A 9,921-nucleotide genomic window follows, 5' to 3' on the forward strand; every position below is an offset into this window, starting at 1 on the left:
TGGCCCCAGTAAAGTTTTCTGTGGGCGTTGACACGCGCACTATAATGGACGCTGAGAAACCTACAGTGTGTGTGTTTAGAGCGTGTGTGTGTGTGTGTGTGTGTGTGTGTGTGTGAGAGAGAGACACGGACATGCCGGGGGAGATGGCGTGGACACACGTTGTCTTGTCACTCCTACTTTCGCTCTGACACTCTCTCGAAAACACACCACACTTTGGGAAGGAGGGAGAAAGAGAGAGCATGATGCGTCAAGAAGAGGGGGATAACCAGGCCCCGTACCAGCCGCGTGCTGGTTTTACTGGGGGTCCCGTCGGCCCACTGATTACAGACAGAGGGAGCTGACGATGCCAACTGGGCACCGATACAGGAAAATGGATTTATAAATAAACGAAACCGGAAGTTTCTCTCACTGTCGCCGTTCGGAAGACGTTTGGAGAGCTTCCTGTCCGGACACAAGTTGGACATCACTCGTTGATTTTCTCGCTCTCTCACTCACTATTACCGTTTTTTGTTTGTTTGTTTGTTTGTTTGTTTGTTTGTTTGTTTCACAATCCTCATCTCTCCTCATATGAACACCATTTTTTTTCTTTTGTTTTTCAGTTTCTCCTGTGCATTTTTAGAGTTTTCACAGTTGTTACTTGAAAGCTTTTTTGTATCGTCAGAAGTCTTACTGGCCTTTCTCGTCTTTGTCCCTGAAAAACGACCCTCACACAGACTGTTTGGTAGATACGTTGGTAGATATTGTCATAGAAACTCTTTCGTGCTGGTCGTACATGCTATCTGTATGTTGTGTTGGACACACACACGCACGCACACGCACACATGCACGCACATACACACACACTCACTCACACACACACACACACACACACATGCACACACATGCACACACAGAGTTTTAAACACATCCATTGAATCACTTTATGCGTTTGCTGCCAAGGGCTAGGAGACAGAGAACTAGAGAGAGAGAGAGAGACAGAGACGGAGACAGAGAGGGAGAGAGAGTACATGGAATTTAAGAACATAGAGACAGTTTGAGGTTCACTGATGATCAATATTGAGGGATAAATGGCTATTTTCTGAAAAAAAAAATCTGGGCTGTCCCATTGCCTGCTGGGAAGGTGGAGGACCCACATGAATACTTAAGCAGCACTTTTGTAATTCCTCCATCTGACCCAGGCAGAGCACACACACACACACGCACACACACACACACACACACACACACACAGACACACACACACAGTGGATTGTGCTTTGCTGTGACACCATGTGAATTGGATAGAGAGTAAAAAAGCACATGACCGGGTTAACGCTCTGTTGTAGGTGTAAGATCAGCTTTTATTGACAGCCAAGTGCTTTAGCATCAAAATGGCCTCCTTCATCGAGAGTGTGTTCAGTAAAGGAGCAGAAAGCACTGGTGATCCGCAGGCACGGACAACAAGATTAGACACACACACACACACACACACACACTCTGTTCTAAGGCCTAGTCCAGCCCAGGTGGTGTACTGTATTGACTGGGGGTGAGAGGAGAAAACAGAAAATGCCCATGAACTGCTTCTCTCACTCTGAAGCACAGGGAAGTTAAAAAGATGCATTCTTATCATAATTATTATTATTATTATTATTATTATTATTAATATTATTGTTTTTACTTTTGAAATAAACCACGAAAAGGACATAATTAGCATTTCTTTATTTGATGATTGGTATGTCTTAGTTGTACAGACGACTGGATGAAACGTAAGGGCAGAGGTAAAGAAAGAAAAGCAGAATTTGTTTATAATTCTCGGAGCTTACGCAGAGGCCAGGCTAAAGAGGAAGGTGACGTTCTTTTCTTTTCTTTTCTTTTCTTTTCTTTTCTTTTCTTTTCTTTTCTTCTTTTTCTTTCTTTCTTTTTTTTAAAAAATAATTTAAGGCAAAAACAGGCATATTATGCAGGCTAGAGTTCTTCTGTTACAGTTTAGCTATATGCCCCCATTTTTTCCTGTTGTTTAGCATAATTTCCCACACAAATAGCTGCCTTTTAAAACTACACACATACACACACACACACACACACGTGTGCAAGCGCACACCTGTACACACACACACACACACACACACACACACTGCCAGGAATGGGGTAGTTTGTATTAATGCCTCTAGGGGAGAGAGAAAAAAGGACAGACTGAGTTTAAAATAGAAGAGAGGAGTAAGAAAACAGTCTAGCGGAAGCCAGTGTGGAGGACATGTTTGCACGGAGGGTGGACTTTCTAGGTCCTCAAAATGTCTGAAGATAGAAGTGTCTGGACTAAAATATGGCTGTGAGAAAGATAGAGGGAGGGGAAAACAAAACAAAACAAAAAAAACCAAAATGAAATGTATGCAACAAAAGAATTTAGCTCTCGCTACATCCGGGACTACACGTTAAAAACGGCAACACTCACGTGAAATATTCTTTACGGTCATCTTTGACCATTAAAGAAAAAAAAAAAAAAACAAAACAACAAAAACAAACAAACGAAAAAAAAAAAAAACCCCCGAACAAACAGGAATTGTTATGCTGGTCACAAGTTTCCCTTTTGGTCCTGCTGTCTGTTCCTTAGTCCGCTTCTCAACTCTCAGTCTGGTCGGCAAGTAGAACCCAGGACAATCCTGCATCCATCGCTATAGCAGCATCTGATGATAGAATCCCCGTTCACCTACTGGTTTTCCTCACACACGTATTGCAGCCCCTTATGAGAGAATCCCTTCTGGTCCTGTTGCTCTCTGTGATGGTGCTTTTGGTCATTCTGTGAACCGCTCGAAGTCTGAGTTAGCAGACAGATATGTGCGTGTGGGTATATATATATATACATATATATATAAAAATATATATATTTTTTCTTTTTAATTATGTCCAAATTCAGAATGGAAGTCTTGGAGAGAAGAGCTCTGCTTATGCTGGTTACCATACTCATACATGAATTGTTCATGAAATTTCATATTCATTTTAATTCATGGAGATTGTTTCAGTCTCGCCTGGAAGTCAAGCCTTGTGTGATCTGAGGATTGTGTCTCTAAAAGAGGCCACAAAAATCTGCAAAATATGCAATTTTTATTTATTTTTGTAACGATTGATTAAAAAAAAAATCATACACCTATGGAAAGTGTTCTTAACCACTGAAATGAGTGAAAAAAAAAATAGAACGAAGAAATATATAAAACACAAGCAAAGTACTTGGGCCCCCCTGTTTTTCTTTTCTTTCCCTGTCTTCTCCTGAAGAGGTTTTCTTTTAGTAATATTCTCCGACTGTGTGCTGTAGGAATGAGTTAAACTGTGAAAACGAAACAAAACAAAAAAACAGACTCGCACATGCACACGCACACACACACACTCACACACACACTCGCACATACACACACACACACACACACACACTCGCACACACACACACACACACACACACACACACACACACGTACACACGTACACACACATCCGTGCAGTTATTTATGGATTAAAAAAAAAGAAAACACCTGTGATGGAGTACACATACACGTTTCTGTTTTGTTTGCCGTCCAGTATGGGCGGAATATGACAATCTTCTTAGTTTCTTTCAATCTGAAAACTTTGTCCTAGCTGGAAAGTTGCCAACATTCACTTAACATTCGTCACAGGTAAAAAGTTGACCTGGTAGCATGTGACTGCAACGTTGCACCAATGTTCCTTGAATGTTTGCATTCAAAAAAAAAAAAAAAAAAAAAGAAAAGAAAAAGAAAAAAAGACAAAAAAAGAGGCTGGGATAAGGGTCTTCAGGCTACTGCAAAATGCCTTGCTCGTAATGGTCACCCGAGTGAACAGGACTCAGTAATTTTGCACCGTGCATCTGTATGTCCGAGACTGTACATGCATTTAATGTTTGTATTGTATATGGATCCCGGGTTGTTACAATAGCCTTATTCACACCTTTTTAGCAAAGTAAATAAATGATAAAAAAAACAAACAAACAACAACGACAACAACAACATAAAAAAAAGACATAAAAATGAGATACAATTCAATAAAGAGAGAGTATACTTCTTTTTTTTTTTTTTGGTAAATAGCTTGTGTAAATATTGTTGACAAACCCAATAAGACATTTTTTTTATAAACTCTTAAAGCGAGATGTTTTGTATAAAATTGGAATTTTTTGCTATGTATTTTAGCTAGCGCTCATTTGACAACCCCCACCCACACCCCTAACCCCGCCCACTCCACACCCCACCCCACCCCACCCCTTTCTGCACTGTTTCCATGGTAATTTGGTTTTAAAGAGAAAATGAGAATAGAGAGTTGCCAAACTGACTGCTGCATATATGTGCCATAAGTGTGTACCATAGATATTTATTTAATTAGGTTTTTTGTTTGTTTGTTTGTTTGTTTAGTTCCTATTTGATTTGATTTGACTTTCTGTCCAGTTTTTGTGAGTAAATTCAGTATTATGGTTGCGTTGTTCCTTTGACTCCTCCCACCTCCTGTTATCTGTACGTTGCTATGGTTTTCTTGGTGGCTGTAGCCCCGCCCCCCCCCCTCCCTCACCGTATGAGCTGGTCTGGCCATGACAAAGGTTTGAAAATGAAGTAGAGGAGAAATGACACACATTCCACCAGTCTGTTACCAACTGAAAATGTTTTTCAATAAAATGTTTTTCCTATGGAAAACCTGGTTCTTTTTTCTCATTTCCCTGTTCTTATTGGCCAGTGGATCTGACCTGTTAGAAAGGTGTCTGATGTAATCTACAGGTCTGTGACTTTGCATGGCTGTTCTTTGGAAGTCAATCCAGAGGACAAACTAAAACCAGATCAAATACATCTGAACAGTTTCAAAATGAATTTAAACCTTAAAATTGAACTAACTAGTGTGATTAAAGAAATTTTAGCATCTTTTATCAATCTCAAATGCCCGCTGATTTCCACAATATTATCGAGACCATAGGCTGAAACGGCAACATCATTTTTATTCAGAAATATATTTTTGTGCCATAACCCTGGCTGTATTAAAATAGAAGACAGGCGGTTTGTATATGGTTCTTAATGACATGGGAAAAATACACCCACATAACTGGACCAGGGCTCAGCTTGGTAAGGCCAGGGCATACCAGTGTACAGTAAAAAAAAAAAAAATATGTTTACATTTTGGGTTTATAGTAGTCATAAACTCTAGATTAAAGTCCAAGTTATGATCTTAATTTGCATGTTGACCGCAGTCACAGTGCTGTAATTTATAGGTCAGCGTTGTTTGGAATCTGGTTGGAGAGCATGAGAGGAAAGAAGAAAAAAAAGAGAGAGAGAGAGAGAAAAGATAATATCGTGGTCTCTCTCTTCATTTTTTTTCCCTCTTGACTCATGTTCATATGCAGATCCTCCCACAGAGAGCGATAAGAACATTCCCTTTGCAGAATGCACAGTGCGCTGCTCTCTTACTATTTCTTTTTCTTTTCTCTTTTCTTTTTTCTTTTTCTTTTTTTTTTTTTTTTTGGTGGTGCTAAGAATTGAGTGTCTGTGCGGTGGACTCTCTTCAAAAAATTAAAAAAAAAACCCATCTCCCACTTGCTTTTCCTCTCAAACCTTAGATGCATCCTTTTCTTTTTCAGAAGTTCTCTCTCTCTCTCTCTCTCTCTCTCTCTCTCTCTCTCCCTCTCTCTCCCTCTTTCTTTCTCTATCTCTGCAGTTATTCTTAGAGAATACCACAAATGACAGGATGAAAGTGACAGAGGAGACACTAAAGACGTCTTTTAAATTTTTTTTTTTTTTCACTCTGATATATTGGTTCAGAAGGTTTGTTTTTCCAATGTGTAAAATTGTCATTTTATTGTCATTTTTATTATCACTTACTATATTCATATGATATTATAAAATTCATCAGGATGTCTATAATTAATGTTCTCTCATACCACACATATGCCACACCCTACTGCTCATTGCACTAAAAGATGTTTACTGAGCCTAAAATGGCACAATCTCTAAAATGTTCACAACCTGGTATTGTCATCTCTCACTGTAGTCCACACTATACTTCCCTTACACGTATTGCTGCTATAATGTGTTACATGTTTCAGAAATCACCGCTCTAACTTATATGTAATATGTTTAAAATCCTGTCATATATCTGGCAGAATTAGATATCTCCACCAGCATATTTCCGAACTGATCTGAAATAGGTATGTTTGAGATATGTTTGGTAAATGCATATTTTATGTTTAATGCGCATTAACATATTCTTTTCTTGCTTTGAACCAACTCTTTAGCCAACTCTTTTCCCTGCTGTATGTGAAGAGAGACAAGTGAGAATGTGTGGGGTAGTCTCCACACTCTTATGACTGGGCAATCAGACCGGTAATTCACTCCCTGCTCCCAGATGACTAAGATGATCATCTCTTCTCTGTTCATGTGTGGATGTTTTCTGGTGACATGTCTCAAACCACAGGGTGTGAAACTGCTCCCTCTGAAGTCTCGCTGACCATCATTTCCATTCTCGTGTGTTTACACATGTAAATATGACACCGCAGAAATAAATAACACTTTAAGAATAATAATAACAAAAAAAAAGACAACGACTTAAGTGGAAAAAAAATCGTCCGAGGCCCTCAGCGGACGAGTCAACAACTCTTCCCTCACTCGCGCTCGGAAAAAAAGATCTTAACTTTCAAATGATCAAACTCTGTTCTAGACACTCTCAGCAAGAGGCTAAAGATCTGACTTTGAGCACAACTGAGTTCAGGCTCAAAGTTCTGTGTCTGTCCCTTAGTTCATTTATAAGCGTTTTCTCGGTGCAAACAACCCTGAAGGTTGCTTGTCGACTGCTTTGGGCCCTGGAAGCGAATGTTTGGCTGAATGCTCTCCGGAGAACATCTCGCATAAACGTATGTTATGTAAATAATGTCGATGAACAAGAGAACCAGAAAAAGATCTCTATTCTCGATTGGCAGGCTATGTTGACACAGCCTCAGGGTTGCTAAGAATAACCGCACTCTCTGAATATTGTTGTAATGGCCGACCGACCTTTTTCATTTAGCCTATGTGTTATTATTGTTATTATCATTATTATGATGATTATTATTATTATTATTATTATTATTATTATTAGCCAAATAAGTTGCCATGGATACCTTACATCATTGGAGGTGTTCTTTATGTAACTGAATGGGTTTCTAATGGCTGAGTGATGAGACTCATCTGTGTAATTGTGACAGAGTTTAACCTTCAGTCACTGGGTAGCCAGTAGCAGGAGGGGCTGTATTGCTATTGTAGTAAATAGACATAACCTGAAACACCAGTGGCCACTGACCAGGATTCATCCCTTTTACTAAACGCACTGGAATGTAAGAAGAAACTGTACTGGTTCCTACTGGATTGCTCACGTAGGAAGACATATGAAGTTAATCCAAGGGTGTTGTCTCAAAAAGTGTTTGGTTTCTGTGGCGGAATTCAGGTTCCACACCTCAATGACAGAGCAACCATCCTCACTGACAAACACAGACTGGGTTTCCCTCTTTCTCTCTCTCCCTCTCTCTCTCTCTCTCTCTCTCTCTCTCTCTCTCTCTCCTCTCTCTCCCTCTCTCTCTCTCTCTCTCTCTCTCCCTCTCTCTCTCTCTCTCTCTCTCTCTCTCTCTCTCTCTCCCTCTCTCTCTCTCTCTCTCTCTCTCTCTCTCTCTCTCCCCCTCTCTCTCTCGCTCTCTCTCTCTCTCTCTCTCTCTCTCTCTCTCTCTCTCTCTCTCTCCCTCTCTCTCTCTCAGCCTTCCTGAGCCTGTTTGGCTGCTACTGTAAACACACACTGTGTTACACCCTTCTCAGCTGATCAGAGTTGTTTTACTGGCATCTTTGTGTTAGTGTTTGTGTGTGTGTGTGTGAGAGAGAGAGAGAGAGAGAGAGAGAGTGCTAGAGAGAGAGAGAAAGACTTTGATGTTTGGGGGTGGGATTGTGTGGAGAGTGCTGGGTGATAAATCTTAAAGGTTTCTCTATGGTGATGGAGTGTGTAAGTTTCATTAACTCCTTTATTCACTCCTGAGTCTTACATAAATACGGAGAACGAATCCACAGGACACGGTCCAAAAAAGAAGATGAAATCCTTTCTGTCATGTGGAACAGACATGACTTTAGCAGCGCTGAATCCAAACATTGTCAATTCCATTTCTGACTCCTTGACTCAATTAGATTTTTCCTAATTGCAAAAGAGTCACCAAAATGTTCTATTGACTGTTCTGGTCTCCGTGGAGATTTATTCTAAAAATGCTTACTATGCTGCATAACATTAGGGTTTTATTTTCAGTTTCACCCATAACCTATCACTAATTGGAAAATAAAGATCTAGAGAACTGTTAATCCCTGACCTGCCTGTCAAAATAGTTGACAGATTCTAAAGGGGCGTGTGTCAAGCGTTACCCCACCCTCTTTTTGCCTAAAATGGTCAGTGCAGTGGCTTTCTGTTGTCAATCACAGTGTTGTCATGGTAATCCTTAGACCACAGCTTTTGTGTGGCTGAGCACTGAGGGGATTCATGGCCTCAACTTACAAATGCAATCGAACCTACACACACACACACATACACACACACACAGACATCCTGAAATGTGAAACAAAAACCTAACCTCCTCATCCGTGCTACTCTTCCAGACCAGTGTTGTGCTCAAAAACCATAGAGAATGTATTCCTCTAATGACAGTCACACACACACACACACACACACACACACACACTGAAGGAGCCATCCAGCCTCATCAAATCATTCATTCATTACCATAGCTCTTATTTTCTAATATTCACTGATGCATGCTTAAATCTTCGAGGATAAGATTCAAATCTATCCAGGGGTTTGAGTCTGAAGATGAAAAAAAACCAAAAAAACAAAGTAACAAGCCGAATGTTGATTGGTCCATATTATTTTAATGGAGATGGAGGGTCTTTGCATATATAAATATAAATTGATTAATTAGCTCCTTGTCTCTCTGTTTAAGTGGAATTATTAACACGTTGAAGAAGTGTAAGTGTGTATGTGTGTGTGTGTGTGTGTGTGTGTGTGTGTGAGAGAGGGAGAGATCACACACCTAAGGTTTCATTAAACCTATCCCCCCCCCCCCCCCCCCCATCCCTCACTCTCTCTATCCCTCTGTATCCCTGTGGAATCCATGTGTAAATGCTGATGTTTGGTGGTATATGTGGAAGGTCAAGAAAATGATTTATCTGGCCTATTTGAGCATCAGTACACGTATTTGGATGTGGATGTGTAAGTGTGAGTGTGTGTGTGTGTGTGTGTAAGTGTATGAATGTTGACAGGTCTACGCGTACATGCGTGTGCCTCTGTCGTATATATGTGTGCATGAATTTGGGCAGATATGGGTGTGTATACGTTTGAATGCTGACTGACTTGTGTGTCTCGTGTATGTCTTCATTCTGTCTACAGCAATGCAGAAGTATGAACAATATGCTGGGTTATTTTATTACGGGATTGATTTTTTTGATATTATTGGATTATTGTGAGAATCTGTAAGCCTGTGCGCATGTGTGCGTGCGTGTGAGCGCGCGCGCGCGTGTGTGTGTCAGAGAGAGAGAGAGAGAGAGAGAGAGAGAGAGAGAGAGAAAGAGAGAGAAAGAGTAAAGAATGAAAGAGTATACAGTGATCCTATCACCCGGCTAACACAGCCACTTTGTTCCAGCACTTTCAGGCCCTAGTGTCGTCTTACATAGGGGGTTTTTCCCACACACGTTTTATGAATGGCCACCTTTTACGCCACTCCGTCATAATATCTCTGTGTATGAATACTTATCTCAGACCACAGAATTATTAAACACACAAGTAAAAAACCACACGGTTTTACAAAGTGTTTGTGTGTTTGTGGATTTCATGCTCTGGATCGGTCGATAACTGCGTAAGCCACAGACGGTGAAAAATATGTCACACCGAACCAGAATTTGTACC

Source organism: Chanos chanos, chromosome 10, assembly GCF_902362185.1.
Source record: "Chanos chanos chromosome 10, fChaCha1.1, whole genome shotgun sequence".
NCBI lineage: Eukaryota > Metazoa > Chordata > Actinopteri > Gonorynchiformes > Chanidae > Chanos > Chanos chanos.